Below are 21,050 nucleotides of genomic sequence, written 5' to 3'. Positions count from 1 at the left end.
AATGTTCCCAAGTAAACTATGACACATAGGTTTCTTGCCAGGTAGAAATTTTGTTTCACAGATTTTGAAAGGGTCCTTCAAAAGTATTTAGACATAAATTTCTTCAAGTTGTTTTTACTTTTCTGTATATGCAATAAATATTCATTGAAAAGTTAAATTATATTACATTATTTTTAAAAGATGTTAAAAAACAATTAAAAGCAATAGTGTGATACCAAAAATGCACATAATTCAAATGAAGTGGCCACGACAATATGTAAAGCTATTTCCATATTCTTGTATTTAAAGGCAATGATAATCTTGTCCTAAGTGATTCCTGGACAACACCATAGTGAGAAGATAATATCATTTTTAAGACACATCCTGATTTTAGAGACACTAAAATGTAACTAAAATGTGCATCTTTTAGCTGAGGATGTAAAATAGTAATAGGAAATTCTCTTAGTAAGCAAAAATATAAATAGGGCCAGAGTTGAACCTCTTGATTTATTGCTGGTCTCTCTGCAATTTATCTTTCCATCGATCAGAAAACTTGCCTCTATCACAAATTTCACATATATGTGCACATGCACACACACACACACACACACACAGAAACTTATATATATGCCCATAAACACATATATTCGTATCATATTTTAAAGGCTTCTAAAAATGTGCTTTTAATTAAGAAATCAGCTTTTCTTCTTCTTCACTTAGTTCAATAGCTCACTGGGCCCCTAACTCAATGTTTCACCCTGCTGTTTCTCTTTGCATATCTCCTTTTGAAAGTTGTGCAGGCTTCTCAGCTAAGTTCTCCACTCTGTTTCCAAGTTCAGCAGGGAGAAGAGATGACCTCAAGGCAGAGTCTTGATGTGTCCCCTCTTTCGAATCACTCTTAAGTCTTCATCCTTGCAGGGAAAGGAGAGATTCTTGGTGTTATTGGTATAACAAAGTATCTTTATTGAGCCAGAACGGACACTACTTTCCTCAGATCTTCACTAACTTCTCTCCGGAAAAAACCTCCTTAATTTCTATTTTTTACTTTTTTATTTTTTATTTATTTGTTTGTTTTGAGAGAGTGTGTGGGGGGGGGGGGGGGGGGGGAGGGGGGAAGGAAGGGTTGTACAGAGGGAAGAACAGAATCCCAAGCAGGCTCCATGTCCAAGAGAAACACAGGAATTGCTGAAAGAAATCAGAAAAAGTACAAGGAAAGTTCAACATTGCAGCATGGAAATCAGGAGAAGATGATTTGGGGTGCTCATGACACACCCTACCTCTGGTTCCTGGGGCTGTCTGCTTGCTGGAAAGAAAAGATTATGGTTTTAAAAAAAATTAGAGAAGTAATTCTATGACTGGGAGCCCAAGTAAGGCTTCTGTTTGTTTGTTTATTTGTTTGCCTATTTATTTTGGTAAGGCTTCTAAAAGACTTAGACATAATGGCGAGGTTTGGGGTGGAGTTTTCTCTGCTTGTGAAAGAGAAGTTAGTTGAACAGAGGAGACACATAGGTGGTCAGCAAGAAGCTCTACAAAGACTCAGTGCTTCTGGAAACACTGGTGTGTGCTGTGGGTCGAATTGTGTCCTCTTTTAAAGATATGTTTAAGTCCTAACCATCCGTACCCATGATGGTGACCTTATTTGGAAATTGAGTCTTTGAAGATATAATCAAGTTGAGATCTTATTGGATTAGGATGGGTTCTAACCCAATGACTGGTATCTTTTTAAGAAGAGGACAATTTGGGCACAGACACAGAGAGAACATCATGTGACCACAGAGACAGAGATAGGAGGGTTATTTCCATAAATTGAGGAAGCCCAAGGATTCCTGGCAACCACCAGAAGCTAGGAGTCAAGGATGGATTTTTCCCTAGAGCCTTCGGGAAAACAAAGCCTTACTGACACTTTGATTTTTGAACTTCAAGCCTCCAGAATTGTGAGATAATTTCTGTTGTTTTAAGCCATCTGAATTTGTAGTAATTGGCAACTCTAGGCAACTAATATTTACTAATAGAGAATATAGAGAAAGTTCTTGGCTCCAGGGTAGGAAGCCCCACTGGAGCATGGGCGTACCTCACACTGCAGATCACCTGAACAAGGCAGCAGCTCTTCCAGTATGGTCCAGAGGAGGTGCACAGCTGGTGTGGACAGCCACCCTAGTGGGGACAAAGCGACAACAAACATGAAGCAGAGGAGATGAAAGCAATAGAGGGCACTCTTAAATACACAGTCAATGGCTTGTTACTTCTCATCTCCCCAAAGAGAACTTTGTGGACCACCCAAAGTAATTTATACTCCTTCCTTTAGCCCCAGACTTTTTACTTAGCAAGCCCCAAACTGTAATATTTCTTTCTCTCTCTTCTTCTAACCATAAATTCTGTAAAGCAAATGTCACCTCCATCCTATTCGTTATTGATTTCCGACACACAGGAAAATTTTTGAAAATTAGTATGTGCTCAAAAGGTATTTCCTGAATAAATGAATACATGAATGAAGACATCTATCCTTTTAGGGGATCTAAGAAGGACAAAAGAAAGAACAGCACTTTTGTCCTATGACTTGGCAGCCAGAATTCTATTAGTTCACAACATAATGGAAGCTAGAAGATATTAGCTATTTCTGTTCAAATCCAGACTGCTCTTACCATTTCTGGAGCCTGAGTTAATCCGATGCCAGACTTTCAGAAGGATGTGTATAAATAGATCATAGTTCACAGTTAGTGCTAAGAGAGAATGATGCCATGGGATGTCACAAAGAAAAATATTTTGAGGAATAAGATGCTTGGGACTATGATAATTATCCCAAATGTCTGAAGACTTTTAATATGAAACATACAGTTGTTTGGTTTGGTTCGGTTTGGTTTGCATTGGGGAAGACATGACCACCAGGTCACTCATGAGCTAGCTGGACCTGGGCACTCAGAAGCTCCTTACCTCCACTCCTGTCCTTGGAATGTGGGCTTACCTTTCTTGCTCCCAGAGGTTGCTGTAAAAACAAAGCCTTGAGACAGTGATGTAATGTAGAGAACACCTGCACAGTACACTTAACTGAATCCAATTAAGGTCTCCTTATTAATTTTTAAGATTTGGTGGACACGCATAGGGATCCATTCATCTTGCTGCTGTCCAAGACAAGCCTTGTGTATAAGTTCTTCTGCTTATTAAACCTGCCACCTACCAAGATGGAGGTGCTTCCCTCTTTCATTTCTCCCTGCCCTCTGCATACAGGGCAGTGTCAGATAATACCTGGGAAGCTCCTGAGAGGGTGAAGAACCAACAGGGTTTTTTTTGTTTTTGTTTTTGTTTTTTGTATTGTTTTGTTTTCTGGTTTCCTTAGCATGCAAAATAAGTATCAATGAATAGAATTTATAAGGAAACAGACTTCGAAAGAATTTTCAAGCAACTAAAGGTAGTTAATGAAGTGTGTGTACCATTAGGGATATTTCAGTTGAAGCCAAATAATCTTTTGTTAAGCAAGTATCCAATAAGAGTGAAATGGAAATTGGATTAAATAGTTTCAGAAGTCCCTTCCAATCTTATGAATTTATGCTTCTGTAAAATTAGATATATAGATACAGTCTCTGAGTATAACTGGGTTATTTTATTAAAAAGTACAAATGGAACCTTGGTACTTTTTGTATTAACTTTCATCACATTTGTTTTTAAACCATTAGCATTTAGTATAAGTCAATACCATCTTTTTAGTACTTCTCTACTCCTACACTTATAAAAATTTGATTATTTTCCTCTAGTAATATAATGTTAATGGAGTTCTTTTGCACTGTGCTGTTTTATTGCTAAACATGTTATGAGGTACTTACAAAGCACAAAGTACTTCAGGTTTATTTTAGACAGGACACATTGAGGTCAGGAAGTAATCCATTTAATAAATGAAGCTACACTGTAGTTTAATGACTTACAAACATGGCTTAGCAAGTATTAACTGGGGTGGGAATTAGAATCCGCATCTGCACATCTACTATACATTGCCAGGATTCTTTGCTTGGAGAGAAGAGAGCTTGGTTTACTGACTTGCAAATCTCAAGGGCTCACCGAAAGATAAAGTCTCAGGAAAGAATGATAAGAAATTTTAATTCACCAATTTTAAGAGAGCATATCTGGAGGATCTTGAAACTAAACTTGTCACTTTGCAAAAAAAAATAACATCAAGATGTTCTGAGAAATGATGAAATTTCCTCTAACACAAACCAGAATAACAGAATAAAAATGATGGATGTCTTCATTATCTTGAAATGGAGTAAATAGTGCATTGTAAGAATATAATGAATTTAAGATACATTCTTAGTCTACATTCACATTTTAATTCTTGGATGAAGTACAGCTTACATAACCATGCAGTGCTTGCTGGAAAGTAAACTATACAAATAGGTACAATGTTACTTGGAAGTTTTGACATTTAAAACTAGCTGTTGTTGGGAGAATTTTTTTTTCCTTTACCCTTCATGATTCTTCTTGATCTAAGAATTAAAACGTCATGAGACAAATTAACAAGAGAAAATCAAACTTAAGTATGTACATATGAAGAATCCCCATAAACAGGAAAGATTCCAAAGACAGGTATATATGTCATCCTGAACTAAGAAGAAGAGGGTTGAGGTCTAGGACTTGAGAGGAAAGGAAAACAATTCACAGGAAGATGAAAAAGAGCAAATGTTTAGTAAATACATGTTTGCTAGACCATCTGAAACAACAGGACGTGGAGAACTTTGATCAAACAGGCCTTGCTAGCTTCCTCCTTGTCTACCATACCTAGTTCATATTATACAATCGTTATCTATGATGAGAGCTCCCTTCCTGGAGCAAGTCCTCTATCTAAATTCTTTAAGGCAGTTAGCAAGGAGGCAAAAAGAAAAACTTCCTGAGCCTTCTGTTTCTTAAAAATAATCAGCTTAAAATAATTCATATGCCAAAGAGTCACTCACATTTGGGGGCAGCACATATTGCTTCATTCCATTATAAACACAAATTGGGGGCCTGGGTGTCTCTGTCAATTAAGTGGCTGCCTTTGGCTCAGGTCATGATCCCGGGGTCCTGGGCTCAAGTCCCGTGTTGGGCTCCCTACTTGGTGGGGAGTCTGCCTCTCCCTCTGCCTCCGCCTGCTTGTGTTCCTGCTCTCTCACTCTTTCCCTCTCTCTCAAATAAATAAGTGAAATCTTTTAAAAAATAAACAGAAATCATCACTGAGCGTTCTCTATATGTTTCAGCTGCCATTTAGTTGGCAAGGGACTCAAATCTTCTTCGCTAAGATGCGCTTGCAATTGAACATATAAACAATTGTGTGGTAAAGATGCACAGTGCCTTCTTGATGGGTGATGGAAATAAAATATGTAAAAAGCCATCCACAGAGTTTACACTTGTAACAGTGTTGATTCATGAATCGTATCCTGGAGATCTCTTCACTTCAAACAAGTTATTTACTGATTCTGATATTTTTAAGTGCTGTTGGAGCAAATCATTTCCCTAATAGAGACACCCCTCTCAATGCTGCTTTTAATCGCCACCGTGAATTAATTGTGACGTCACTCCTACCTGAGTCAGCTAAGCCACTGCATCCATTATGTGATTAGTGCATTTCAAACAAAATGAAATCTTAGTAATTCAGGTGATTTATCCCATAGAAACAATGTGGAACATACATGAAGTACTCTCACTATCCAACAGCAGTGCAGGCTGCAGCAGTCACCACAGCTTTCTAGTAATAACTACAACCAGGCCCAGGTAACTGAGACGCAAAAGGTTATTTTGTTGTCGTCATTTCCTAAGTGAGTTCCTTAGCTACTTGTGATTCTCATAGGGCCACACAGTAAATCTTTGGGACTGGAACGATAACTGATAAGACTGCTGAGTCATATTTGTGCTTATTTCAAAAGCAATTATAGTGATTTATACTTAGGAAGAAAAATACATAATAAAGAGAAACTCTCTGTTTTCCATCCCCCACAACCATACATTTTAACTGCTTGTTATTATTTTGATTCAAAATGCAATGAAAGAATCTATCTTCTCAAAGCTCAGTATACACATCAAACTCTAAAGTTTCATGTTGAAATAGTCTCTGAGGCAGATCTCTGTTCTAAATACACAATTTTAAAATGTGATTAGATCAAGTTTATTAACTACCACAAGCTCAGAGGCAAGACATTTCATTTTCAATAATAGAGATTCTTTTAGTGTCAATACTGAGCTTCTAGATCTGTTTAAATTTTTGTTTGGATTGAAAATGATTTAAATTTTTGTTTGGATTGAAAACAAAAATTCCCTTTTGTTTGAGCTATTTATACTTGATGTAGCAGAGAAATATGTTTCATTCATTTAAAGAACATTATTAAACAACAACTATTTCTCAGAAATTGCTCTACTTACGGTTTTAAGGATAAAAACACAAGCACTCTTGAGGTACACACAAGTCTAAATACAAGAGAAATGAGAAATTCCAGAAGCACAAGCCTATAGGAACACAAAACTATAAATGAAGCAGAAGAGAATGTACTGAAGATAGGCTGAAAATGGAATTAATCAGTCCAAAGTCTCCATTCAAAGACTTCTACTTGAGGTGCCACTTTGGCAATCCTATTCCAGAAACTCTCAATGTTATTGGTGTCTTAATCAGATCAAGCTGCTGTAACAAAATACCATAAACTGTGTGGCTCAAACAACAGAAATCTATTTCTCACAGTTCCAGAGGCTGGGAAGTCCGAGAGCAAAGTGCTATCCAGGTTGGTTTCATTCTGAGGCTTCTTCTCTTGGCTTGTAGGCGGCTACCTTCTTGCTGTGTGCTCAAGTGGAAAGAGGAAGTTCTGTTATCTTTTCCTCCTCTTATAAAGACACTAATCCCATTATGCCTAACACTCACGATCTTATCTAAACTAATTACTTCCCCAAAGACTCTACCTCCTAATACCATCACACTGGGGATTAGGACTTCGTCATATGCATTTGGATGGGATACATTCGGTCCATAACATTTGGTCTAACACATAGGTGTTAGAAGCTAGAAAGAAGAAAGTAGCAAAAATGCTGCATTAAAATTTAAAAAGCTGAAATTATTTTCTTAGTTTTGTCTGGGAAATAAAGAGATGATATCTGGAATGTGGCACAAAATTAGTACAATTAGTAAACTTAAAATAGTAAGTGGACATTTTTGGAACATTTATCTAGATACTTCAGAAGAATAAATCTGATTTTGAGAAAGTGTTTTTAAGCATTCGACCATAAAAATACTTATTGTTCTGAGTTCTATGGAAAATATAGTTCAAGTATGTGACATGGTTTTTCGGTGCAGAGAACTTACTTTCTCCTTTGCTTCTAATCATAGCACACAACACAATATAAAAGATGTATTTCTCCATTCTAAATTTTTGACTCAACATTTCTGGTTCAAGATGCCTGTCTTTATCTTTCTTACTTCAAAAAATCCCATTGAAATAACATAAAAACAAATCCTCAGCAATCCTGTCCAGCCAGGAAATGTGTCATCAGCACAGCAGAACCAAAAAGCATTTTTATGAGACTAAACTGATGGAAAAATGCAACAGAGCTGAATCATGAAGACTAAGTTCAGAGGGAATGGGTCCCAGAAAAAGTGAGCCGGGTGTCGTTGGCTTTACTGATCTCATGTGCACAGAGTCTAACTCTGAGCAACTGCCTTCCACTGGTAAAGCCCTTCAAGATGGATTGGGATCTGCAGCATAGAGAAGCAGGACAGAGCTTCAAGTGATCCATTGCAGCCATAAAAGACACAAAGCCTCCACCCACAGAAGATATACAACTAGGGCTCCTGGGTGGATCCGCACGTTAAGCATCTGACTCTTGGTTTCCCTTCAGGAGGTAACCTCAGTGTCGCAAAGTGGAGTACTGCACTGGGCTCTGTGTCAAGCTTGAGATTCTCTCTCTCTCTCTCTCTCTCTCTCTCTCTGCACCCCAACAGCTCACCTGTATGCTCTTTCTAAAATAAATAAATAAAATCTTAAAAAGAAGAGGAAGAAGAAGATACAAGTAAGTATTCCCCAATAGAAAGCCAACCTAGGGCTGGTGTCTGGGTGGCTCAGTGGGTTAAGCCTCTGCCTTTGGCTCAGGTCGTGATCTCAAGGCCCTGGGATCTAGTCCCACATTGGGCTCTCTGCTGAGCGGGGAGCCTGCTTCCCCCTCTCTCTTTGCCTGCCTCTCTGCCTACTTGTGATTTCTCTGCCAAATAAATAAATAAAATCTTTAGAAAGAAAGAAAGAAAGAAGAAAGAAAGAAAGAAAGAGAGAAAGAAAGAAAGCCAACTTGGTCTCACTTTTGCTACTGTGGGCATGGGTGCACACACACACATGCACGTGCACTCACACATGCACGCGCACATACACAGGATTGAGTCTGCATCATCTGAATCTATATTCACTGCCAAGACAACATAAACTTTCATGTGAACACTGGAATATTCTCCTGCTGTCAAGAGCAATCTAAAATATCGACTATAGATCTAACAGACAATGAATCTTAAGCAACCATTTCAGGAAAATCAACAACATAAGGAAAAGCCAATAAAATCTATAAACAAAAGAAACAAATGACCCCAAGCAACCAAGGAGCATTTGAAAATAAGCACAACTAGTAACTTCTAAAAGATTCAAAAGGATAACTCATCCATTAAGAATGAGGCTGCTAAGAGAAAGAAATTACTAAAAGAATCAATAAGCAGGATGAATAGAAAGTGAAATGCAGCAAAAAATCAATCCTACATATTGCCCCAGAATACCATGCAAATAAGTAAAGAAATAAAAGAAAAATGATCAAAAGTAGGAAAGAAGAAGGGATAAGCCATGGAGTATAGATCTATAAATTCCAACATTCATTGACCAAGTGCTTCTCTGCAGAGGCACGGAAAGCAGAAAGAGACAGAGAAGAGGAAATAGGGAAAAATAAAAAGAAATGTTAAAATACCCTATTCTTCAAAAAATATTCCAGTTTATAGTTTGAATAGTCCCAACGATTCTGGTCAAAAAGTAAATCAGGCTGATCCCAAAAGGTGTATAAAAAAATAAAGGGCCGGGGCACCTGGGTGGCTTAGTCTGTTAAGCCGATGCCTTTGGCTTAGGCATCATCCCAGGGTCCTGGGATCAAGTCCTGCATGGGGCTCCTTGCTCAGCAGGGAGCCTGCTTCTCTTTCTGCCTCTGCTTGCCACTCTGCCTGCTTGTGCTCTCTCTCTCTCTCTTTCTCTCTCACACACTCTCTGACAAATAAATAAATACATAAATAAATAAAATCTTTTGAAAAATAAGATAAAATAAAGGGCTAAGACAATTAGGTAGATAAACAAAATAGGAGGGTTCTCTTTCCTAGAAAGCAGGACATAACCAGCCAGAGTGATTAGATAGTGTGGTCTAGGTCCTTACAGACAGTGCTATGGGACCAGGCAGCGAGCCCGGAAGCAGGGAGAGGCAGAGGAAAAGTTAGCATACGGCTAACGCAGTAACAATCAGTGAGGCCAATACGGACTATTTAGTGCTGGAGTACTAATTAGTAATATGGAAATCAGATCCTTGTCTCACTTCTTGCAAAGATAAAATCATTCCCATGAAAATTATAGACTTATATGTGAAAATCAAAATTTAAAACTTGTTTTAAAAAATGGAAAATGTGTGTTAATGAGGATATAAAAAAGTGGAAGGTCCAGGCAGTCATAATTTGAGTGGAGCTGGCTTTACCGCCTTGGAGAGCAATCTGGCCATATCTATTTAATACCTATTAATAACAACTGAAGCTGAAAATGTGTATATCCTAAAACCCAGAAATAGGTAGTCTTAAGTAGCAGAAAATAAAAAATAAAAATAAAATGAAATTGGAAAATGAAACATCAATTAATAGGAGAGTGAACAAATTGTGGTATATCCATAAATTTTGGGATAACCAATGAATATTACATAGTAAGCATAAAAACAAATCAGAGCTACTTGTATCAAGAAAAATAAATCTCAAAAAAAAAGCAAGCTGCAAAATTGTGTGTATGGTATGACACTACCAGTCTTGAGTGTAAAAAGATACAAACATCATATTTACCTGAGTGTGTATATTCACAATATTTGAAATTACGTGGGAATCATGCACATTGGGTCATGGGAGTGACAATAGTGAGGGAGGTAAGGTTAGGATCAGGGCCAGGTACACAGGAGGTTTCAACTCTGTCCACAACTTTTTTGTTGATGACAGTATGACAATGTGTCTTATGAAATGTCATAGAAATATGTCATAGAAAAAATGACAAAATAAGATTTGATAAAACTGGCAAACAGTCATCCAAGTTTATCTTTATTTTTGTCCACATTTTTGTATGTTTAACATGATTCATAAGTCAAATATTTTACAATTGATTCAATAAATATTAAGTATATTTTAAAAATAAATGGTGAACAAATGAATCAGTGAAACTTGTAATTAAATACAAGTAAGGGTCAGTGTGAGATATTAGAAGACTATTAATAATCTGACCAGTTTGAGTGGCTTTTCCAGTGTCACACAGCTAATAAAGGGCAGAGCCAAGATTTAAACTGAACCTTTATTGAGCACCTCACTCCTCTTCTTAAATTACCAGGATAAAATATAAGAGCTGATTTAAAAAAAATTTTTTTTAAATATTTTATTTATTTATTTGAAAGACAGAGATCGCAAGTAGGCAGAGAGGCAGGCAGAGGGAGAGAGAGGGAAGCAGGCTCCCCACTAAGCAGAGAGCCCGATGCGGGACTTGATCCCAGGACCCTGGGATCATGACCTGAGCCGAAGGCAGAGGCTTTAACCCACTGAGCCACCCAGGCGCCCCATAAGAGCTGATTTAGAATACTGATTTGGCTAAGACTTCCTAAATAAAACACAATACCCCAAAGTCATAAAAACCAACAATACCACCAACACAATTAAAATACAAATAAGTACTGGGGGAAAATATTTGCATCCTTTAAAAAGGATTAATATTCAAAATACAAAGAGTTTCAACTTTGAAAGAAAAAGATGACAAAGTAAGAACAAAAACATATGAAGAAGCAATTAATGGAAAAAGAAATATAGAGGGCCAAAAATAATATGAGAAAATGTTCCAAAATAAAACAGCATTAGATTAAAAGAATTTAAACAGCTCATCACAAGCACTGCAGGCCAGAGTGTGGAGAAACAGTTTTTCCTGTACCAGTTCTGGGACTCAAAAACTGGGTGTTAATTTAACAGTCTTTCAAAACTAAAACTGCACATATAGAACAGATTTCCCACATAAATGCAAAGCTATATATACATGATTATTTGAAATAAAGAAAAATTGGAGGTGTCCAAAATACCCAGCAATAGGAAAATGGCAAGACAGAATATAGAGTACAAATACATTATATATATTAAGTTATATATAAAACTATATGTTACATATAACAATAATAAGATAGGCACATGTGTACTGAAATGGAAAGGTTGTCAAGAAAAATCAAGTAGTGGAAAAAGCACATCAAAGAACAATTTACTTAGGTAAATTCTATTAACTAAAAAAAAAGGGGAGAACAAAATTCAATTATAAAAGTCACATAACTGTATAGTATAGTCAGGACATAGTGACATATATATAGATCTTATAATATTTTACCCACATGCGTAAAACTATGAAAGTTCTCTAGAGAAACATACTAAACTATGGCCACTGGAACTGCCCTGATTGAGAGGGGTGAAAGAGCAAATTTAAGTAAAAGGAACTTAAACATTTTACTCCATGTGCTTCTATTTTTTTAAATACAAATGTATGACTTTGAAGAACTTTCTAAATAAAAATTATGAAATGTTCAAAATATAAATATCATGTGTGGATTATTTATAACAAACAAATGCATATGTTATGGACTGAATCGTGTCTCCCCAAATTCAAAATTTTGAAGTCCTAACCCTCAGTACCTCGGAATGTAATCTTATTTGGTGATAAAATCTTTAAAGAGGTGATCAAGTTAATTGAGTTCATTAGGGTAGGGTTCTAATCCAAAATGGCTGGTGTTTTTATAAGGAGATGAAGAGACACCAGGGATGGACACACATGGAAGAAAGACTATCTGAGGTCACAGTGAAAAGGCAGCCACCAACAAGTCCAAAAGAGGGGCCTTAGAAGAAACAAATTCTGCTGACACCTTCATCTTCTTGGACCTCTAGCCTCCAGAGCTGTGAGAAAATTAATTTCTGTTGTCTAAATCATCCAGTCCATGGTATTTTGTTATGGTGGCCCTAGCAAACTAATACACACGTTTAGGATTTCATTCAGCTTGGCCTGTGCAGACATGAGCTTAGCAGATTAGTGGAAGAAGAGTATGTGGGAGAATTTCAATGAAGCGATGAGATTCAGTTTGGTTTGGTCCTGGGACCTCACTTTTTACTTTCCTTTCCTTGGACAGAGTTACCTGGGCAAATTAATGTCTTCCATGTCAATATCAATAAGTGCTAAATTGTACTTGCAATATACCAAGTGTAGTACATAATTATCTCATTTATTCCTTACAATAACCTCTGATAATAGACACAAACTTTAATCCCATTTTATAGACAAGAACACTAAGCTTAGACAGAGATTAGGTGAACTCAGAATTTAAACCCAGCGTTCTGGCTTTAAGACTTGGTTTTTTTTAACTACTTCCCTCTATGGCTCCCAGATTCCAAATCACATTTTTTTTTTTCCCATCTCTTCTGTATTGTGTTTGCTACTTTTGGAGCAGGGAGATATATTCCAGGTTAAAACAGTGTGTTATCAAATCACTTAAAACCTTAATAGACTCTAAGAAATTTCAAAATGAATTGGTCATGTACAATATTACTAATTTGCTCACTGTACCAGTAATAAATATTCCTTTGACTAGACTAGATGTTATTGAGTTAAAACACCCTGAAAATTGTTATTTTGGTATTCTTTTCTTTTATTGACTACTCCACAGCCAGGCTTCATTCAGAATGACAGTAAGTACTACCTTACTTGTCTCTTTTGTTACAGAGCATCAATATTGATCCTTTTTCTAGCTCAACAGTCTTAATGTGATTGAATACTTACTGCTAGTCTTGACTAAAAGTATAAATGATGATAAGATATCAAATTCTAGAAAGTCAGATTTTGGAAAAGGTAAAAAAATGTATTAGACTTCAAAGATGTTATTTGGAGGATTTTTTCTTTCCGTCCATTGGACCATGATCAGTCTCTCTCTCCCACCATTACCCTCCTCTACTTTAATAAAAGAAAGAAGGGGTCTGTTCTGAACCACTTGCTTCTGAACCATCTTTCTGTGAACCAACTTCTCATCAATATCATATGCTCCATATACCTCTTTTAGCTCTCCCAGGGCCACAGATCATTCGCTGATGGGCCTACTTTGAATTCTGTGCTATCATATGGATTAGACACGAGTAAAAAGATAAATATCAGATGTGCCTCTTTTTTAATTACTGACACACCTCTTTGTCCCCCACATCGTGATCAGAATTTTATTGTGTATCAGAACTTACTAGTTTGAATACAGAAAAGGAAAACTTTTTAATCTCATGTGAATTTACTTTTCTTTAGTAGCTTGAGAAATAGGCATCAAAATACCTTGTCGTGCTCCACTATTATCCTCAAGTTCACATTAGAAAGAGTATCAGATAACATGCAAGTCTGCCTGCCACCCATGGTGATGAAATTCAGTCCCTACCTCAAAACATGCTTTAAAACATGCTCCTACCATCAGACAATTCATGGAAAATAAATATCACCCAACAACACAGTTCCCAGCACTGTGATTATTTAGTCCAGACTAACCTCTGGCCTAAGAAGAGGAGATTCTTTTTAGACAGGCCAGAAGGCTTTGGTGCCCTTAAGTATAATATAAAGGTGGGAATCAAGGTTCTCCCTGGACTTCTAGACACATCAGTTTAATCAGACACAGCTCTCCTAAAGACAAGCATTCATTCTTATAGGGAGCACAGTCCAGGTCCATATTTTTGAAGAAAAGCAGTTTCCTAAATGCAACATGATCCACACAGATTCCTCACACAATAAATATCAGGCTATAAATTTATACTAGTTAAAAGAATGATGACAGTCCTATCAACCCCTCTCCTCGGCTTTTTGGGTTGTTTAGAAAATAGCACACCACAAAACCATCCAGCCACTGGTGCCTAGAAAAAGCAACATGGATATTTCCCACTATTCTATGCCTTAAGCCTGTTCATATTTTCATGCTATTCTCTGTACTGGAATGAAATCTTAATATTTATGAGTCTCCTGAGAACACCCAGGTAGACAAGAGGGGAATGGGTCTCTCTTCTAAACAGACAGATAAAGACAGCTTTAATCTGTCTCTCTGGTGTATAAAAAATGTGTGCTTTGGTTTGTTTTAAATGATTGCTTTTATCTCTATTTGGACACATTAACAAAATTAATGAATTTTTAATCTTGAATGATCTCATTTTTTTTTTACCAATTCTTCAGACTTATGTACAATATAGAATTAAGACAAATGTTCAAAAGATCATTTTATATACACAAATACCTCTCTATGAAGTACAGGTTAAATTATGAGTTTTGCTCATGTAATTTCCTTCCTTATATCACTGTTGAGCAGACTGGTATTATCAAAGAAAATAAATGATCTAGAAAAAGATCTAGAAAAAATAACCTAGTAACAGAATCACATCGATTTTCACAGAAAGATGTTTGTGGTTTCCTCTTTGAATAATCTTCATTCTGCACTCTTCCCTCTAAATTCATCTGCTTTCATAGCTTTATTGTTATACAGAGGACTTCCTGTTGAAAATGGTATTGCTATACATTCAATTTATAATGTGTATTTTTGGAGATGATTAGGAATGTGTGTTTCAGAAACACTTAATTGCATATTTAAGAAGAATTGAGGTGTCTCAGCATACCACTATTATTTTACAAATAAAAAAGATAATTCAGGATGGAGGATAAACTCTCCAGAACTTGAATATTCTCCTGATTGCACCAAATGACCTAGAGAGTACATAAGAATGTGAGTAAGCTCCATAAAGGCAGGAATCACTCTTTTGCTTACTGAAGAATTCCAAGTACCAGATTTAAAGTGAAGGGGTAGAAAACAATTTACCATGCTAATGGATATCAAAGAAAGCTGAAGTGGCAATCCTTAGATCAATTAGATTTTAAGCCAAAGACTATAATAAGATGAGGAAGGACACTATATCATACTCAAAGGGTCTGTCCAACAAGAAGATTTAACAATTATAATATCTATGCCCCTAACATGGGAGCAGCCAACTATATAAACCAATTAACAATAAAATCAAAGAAACACATCAACAATAATACAATAATAGTAGGGGACTTTAACACCCCCCTCACTGAAATGGACAGATCATCCAAGCAAAAGTTCAACAAGGAAATAAAGGCCTTAAATGACACACTGGACCAGATGGACATCACAGATATATTTAGAACATTCCATCCCAAAGCAACAGAATACACATTCTTCTCTAGCGCACATGGAACATTCTCCAGAACAGATCACATATGGGTCACAAATCAGGTCTCAACCAGTACCAAAAGCCTGGGATCATTCTCTGCATATTGTCAGACCACAATGCTCTGAAGCTAGAGCTCAATCATAAGAGGAAAGTTGGAAAGAACTCAAATGCATGGAGGCTAAAGAGCATCCTACTAAAGAATAAATGGGTCAATCAGAAACTTAAAGAAGAATCAAAAAAATTCATGGAAACAAATGATAATGAAAACACAACTGTTCAAAATCTATGGGACACAGCAAAGGCAGTCCTGAGAGAAAAACATATAGTGATACAAGCCTTTCTCAAGAAACAAGAAAGGTCTCAAATACACGACCTAACCCTACATCGAAAGGAGCTGGAGAAAGAGCAAAGAAAGCCTAAATCCACCAAGAGAAGAGAAATAATAAAGATCAGAGCAGAAATCAATGAAATAGAAACGAAAAAAAAAAAAAAACAGTAGAACAAATCAACAAAACTAGGAGCTTGTTCTTTGAAAGAGTTAATAAGATTGATAAACCCCAGCCAGACTTATCAAAAAGAAAAGAGAAAGGACCCAAATAAAGAAAATCATGATGAGAGAGGAGAGATTACAATCAACACCAAAGAAATACAAACAATTATAAGAACATATCATGAGGAACTATACGCCAACAAATTTGAAAATCTTGAAGAAATGGACGCATTCTTAGAGACATGTAAACTACCAAAACTGAACCAGAAAGAAATAGAAAACTAGAACAGACCTATAACCAGTAAGGAGATTGAAGCAGTCATCAAAAATCTCCCAACAAACAAGAGCCCAAGGCCAGATGGCTTCCCAGGGGATTTCTACCAAATATTTAAAGAAGAATTAATTCCTATTCTCCTGAAACTGTTCCAGAAAATAGAAATGGAAGGAAAACTTCCAAACTCATTTTATGAGGCCAGCATTACATTAATCCACAAACCAGACAAAGATCCCATCAAAAAAGAGAATTACAGACCAATATCCTTGATGAACACAGATGTGAAAATTCTCACCAAAATACTAGTCAGTAGGATCCAACAGCACATTAAAAGGATTAACCACCACAACTAAGTGGTATTTATTCCAGGGCTGCAAGGTTGGTTCAACATCTACAAGTCAATCAATATGATACAATACATTAATTAAAGAAAGGACAAAAACCATATGATATTCTCAATAGATGCTGAAAAAGCATTTGACAAAGTACAATATCCTCTCTTGATCAAAATTTTCATAGTGTATGGATAAAGGGTACATACTTCAATATCATCAAAGCCATCTATGAAAAACCCACAGCAAATATCATTCCAAAGGAGAAAAACTGAGAGCTTTTCCATTAAGGTCAGGAACACGGCAAGGATGTCCATTATCACCACTGCCATTCAGCATAGTACTAGAAGTCCCAGCCTCAGCACAGCCTCAGCAATCAGAAAACAAAAAGAAATTAAAGGCATCCACATCAGCAAAGAAGTCAAACTATCACTCTTTGCAGATTTTATGATACTTTATGTGGAAAACCTAAAAGACTCCACTCTAAAACTGCTAGAACTCATATAGGAATTCAGTAAAGTGTCAGGATATAAAATCAATGCACAGAAATCAGTTGCATTTCTATATACCAATTACAAGACAGAAGAAAAAGAAATTAAGGAGTTAATCCCATTTACAACTGTATCCAAAACCATAAGATACCTAGGAATAAACCTAACCAAAGAGGCAAAGAATCTGTACTCACAAAACTATAAAGTATTCATGAAAGAAATTGAAGAAGACACAAAGAAATGGAAAAATGTTCCATCCTCATGGATTGGAAGAACAAATATTGTGAAAATGTCTATGCTACCTAAAACAATCTACACATTTAATGCAATCCCTATCAAAATCCCATCCATTTTTTTCAAAGAAATGGAATAAATAATTCTAAAATTTGTATGGAACCAGAAAAGACCTTGAATAGTAGAGGAATGTTGAAAAAGAAAGCCAGAGTTGGTGGCATCACAATTCCAGACTTCAAGCTCTATTACAAAGCTGTCATCATCAAAACAGTAGAGTACTGGCACAAAAACAGACATCTAGATCAATGGAAAAGAATAGAGAGCCTAGAAATAGACCCTCAACTCTATGGCCAACTAATCTTTGACAAAGCAGGAAAGAATGTCCAATGGAAAAAAGACAGTCTCTTCAACAAACGGTGTTGCGAAAGTTGGACAGCCACATGCAGAAAAATGAAACTGGACCATTTCCTTACACCACACACAAAAATAGGCTCAAAATGGATGAAAGACCTCAATGTGGAATCCATTTTGAAAGGAATCCATCAAAATCCTTGAGGAGAACACAGGCAGCAACCTCTTTGACCTCAGCCACAGCAACCTTTTCCTAGAAACATCGCCAAAGGCAAAAATGAACTATTGAGACTTCATCAAGGTCAAAAGCGTTTGCACAACAAAGGAAACAGTCAACAATGACAGAATGGGAGAAGATATTTGCAAAAAACATATCAGATAAAGGGCTAGTATCCAAAATCTATAAAGAACTTATCAAACTCAACACCCAAAGAACAAATAATCCAATCAAGAAATGGGCAGAGGACATGAACAGACATTTCTGCAAAGAAGACATCCAGATGGCCAATAGACACATGAAAAAGTGGTCCACATCACTCTGCATCAGGGAAATACAAATCAAAACCACAATGAGATACGACTTCATGCCAGTCAGAATGGCTAAAATTAACAAGTCAGGAAACGACAGATGCTGGCAAGGATGCAGAGACAGGGGAACCCTCCTACATTGTTGGTAGGAATGCAAGCTGGTGCAGCCACTCTGGAAAACAGCATGAAGATTCCTCAAAAAGTTGAAAATAGAGCTACCCTATGGCCCAGCAATTGCACTACTAGGTATTTACCCTAAAGATACAAATGTAGTGATCCGAAGGGGCACATGAACCCAAATGTTTATAGCAGCAATGTCCACAATAGCCAAATATGGAAAGAACCTAGATTCCCATCAACAGATGAATGGATAAAGAAGTGGTATACATATACAATGGAATACTATGCACCCATCAAAAATGGAATCTTGCCATTTGCAATGACGTGGATAGAACTAGAGGGTATTATACTGAGCAAAATATGTCAATCAGAGAAAGACAATCATCATATGATCTGCCTGATATGAAGAATTTGAGAGGCAAAGTGGGGGGTTGGGGGTAGGGAAGGAAAAAATGAAACAAGATGGGATTGGGAGGGAGACAAACCATATTAGACTCTTAATCTCAGAAAACAAACTGAGGGTTGCCGGGGGTAGCAGGGTAGGGAAAGGGTGGTTGGGTTATGGACATTGGGGAAGGTATGTGCTATGGTGAGTGCTGTGAAGTGTGTAAGCCTGACAATTCACAGACCTGTACCCCTGGGGCTAATAATACATTATATGTTACTTTTTTAAAAAATAAATTAATTTTTTTAAAAAAGAAAAGAAATAATCTTGGGGCACCTGGGTGGCTCAGTGGGTTAAGCCTCTCCCTTTGGCTCAGGGTCCTGGGATCGAGTAGGTCCCTGCTCAGCAGGGAGCCTACTTCCCCCTCCCCCTCTGCCTGCCTCTCTGCCCACTTGTGATCTCTCTCTCTGTCAAATCAATAAATAAATAAATAAATAAAAATTTTTTTTAAAAAAGTAGGGAAGAAAGAAAGAAAGAATCTCGGCAGGTTCAAGGCCCAGATCCTATGCCAGCACAGCCAGAGGATAGCCAGCCAGGAGAGATGAAGTAGTAGGGGATGAGATCAGAAAAGAAGGGCACATAGCCATGGAGACATTGTATTCCTGGTTCATTGGGAACCCAGTGAACATTCTAAAGCAGGAAAGTAATACAGTGTGATGTTTTGAAGAAGAGCACATTGGTTGTTGTGTTTTGTTTTGTTTTACCTGTTGGTGCTTATCTTTAGCTCTAGAGGCATAAAGAGAAGAGGTCAAAGCCCAGAAGAAAAGAAACACTGAGAGAGGACACTCAGAGTTCTCTACTAGTTTAGAATTCTTAAAGGATCACCAAGAGTGTTTGTTTAAAACGCAGATTCCTAGAACCTACGCCTAAGAAATACTGACTCGGGGGGGTTTGAGTGGAACCAGGAGTTTGCCATTTAACAATTTCCCCCAGATGATTCAGGTTCAAGTGGCCTACAGATCACTTTGATTCAGTAATCATTTTGAGTGAAAAAGAAAAGAGTTAATGATTCTTTAAGGTGACCAACCCAGTTCATCATTAGAGGAAAAGAGCAGGAATCAGGTGAACGAAACCCATCCAGAAAACAGCTGGATCCTTGGCTAGAATTGGATTTCTGATGAAAGTTTTCTGATCTTCCTTTAAAAGAGAGAGACAGACAGAATGTAGGAACATGAAGGATATATGCTCAACAGTGCTTGGGTTCAGCTTGACCTGGTGCTTTGAGCAGGGCATCACATTAAAGCACCACATTTCATCAATAACTCAGTTTCCTAACCTACCCCCATGCCTTCCATACTTCAATCCTTGTCCTAAATCTCTTTACAGCTGTGATTACAGTCCTCGCTGCCCATTAAGCTCTTGCTTCTCCTTGAATCATGGCAAGTCTTGTCTCTCATGGTTACCGGTCTTTGATTCTGGCATTTGCATTTCTCTTTTGGCAACACACACAAAAAGCTGGAGTGGATAATGAGCAACCTGACTCTCGCTGGTTCATCCTTCTCATACAACACTTAAGCTGACTTTTCTGATCTGTCCATAATTGAGGGGAGACCCAAAAAAGACATTTTGCACGTACAGTAATGGATTGCTTTCCTCTAAAACTGTACCCATTTCATTCTGCAACTGTGGTGGTAAGAAATTCAACATGACTTTCTGTTTTCCCCCTAAAAATAAAGAGGACTGAACATATTCACTGCAGAATTCCACACACTCTCTCGTGAGATCTGATCTAAAAGAATATTGCCTGAGCATATGGCTTCAAGAGAAGTTGGCAAGTTTCCTGGATAGCAACGGCAGACAGCCAGGTCAAACTACGGCAAAGTATCCTTACCTGTAGGACAGACGGGGAAAGTACATATCTTAATGGCAGTCAAGTCAAGGGTCCAAGCAGCCCACCACCAAATTTAAAAAGAAGCTGGTGCAAATAGAGAAAATCGGTTGCCTACAGCCAGGAGAGCACAGGGCCTGAGAAGGGGTTGGGCTGGGGCCCAGAGAGGCTTCCATCCCCACTGGGTCTACTGGGGCCCTCCTCATATCTGAGTTGACAGCCCAGCCTTGACTAGAAAGAAGGAACTGTTCTTGCCCCTCGCTTTACTCCTTTACCCCTTCATCAGAGAGAGGGAATGAGAACAGTCGGTGCTGGTAGTCTGGAATTACTATACTTGAAGAATGACCCCAGGCTGCTGATTCAATAGGAGTGCTGAGACAGATTCTTAGACCCTCTTGTACATACTTTCCAACCTGGATATTTCACTTTTCTAGGTATAAATATAGTCATTTTCTTTATGTTCCCAGGCTACCCAACCTCTTTATCCTGACGAA

General features: G+C 37.4%; 1 long non-coding RNA gene across 1 annotated transcript; it reads right to left on the bottom strand.

Annotated features, from left to right (window-relative positions):
• Window positions 1–309: 309 nt before the first annotated feature.
• Window positions 310–6,782, bottom strand: LOC132014009 (uncharacterized). Its single transcript, XR_009403182.1, has 3 exons — window positions 6,672–6,782; window positions 2,051–2,133; window positions 310–890 (listed from the first exon to the last, which is right to left on the bottom strand). It is a non-coding gene; the product is annotated as an uncharacterized LOC132014009 (long non-coding RNA).
• Window positions 6,783–21,050: the final 14,268 nt, after the last annotated feature.

This window comes from Mustela nigripes, chromosome 1 (genome assembly GCF_022355385.1).
Source record: "Mustela nigripes isolate SB6536 chromosome 1, MUSNIG.SB6536, whole genome shotgun sequence".
NCBI lineage: Eukaryota > Metazoa > Chordata > Mammalia > Carnivora > Mustelidae > Mustela > Mustela nigripes.
This window is presented reverse-complemented; position numbering and strand designations above follow the sequence as displayed.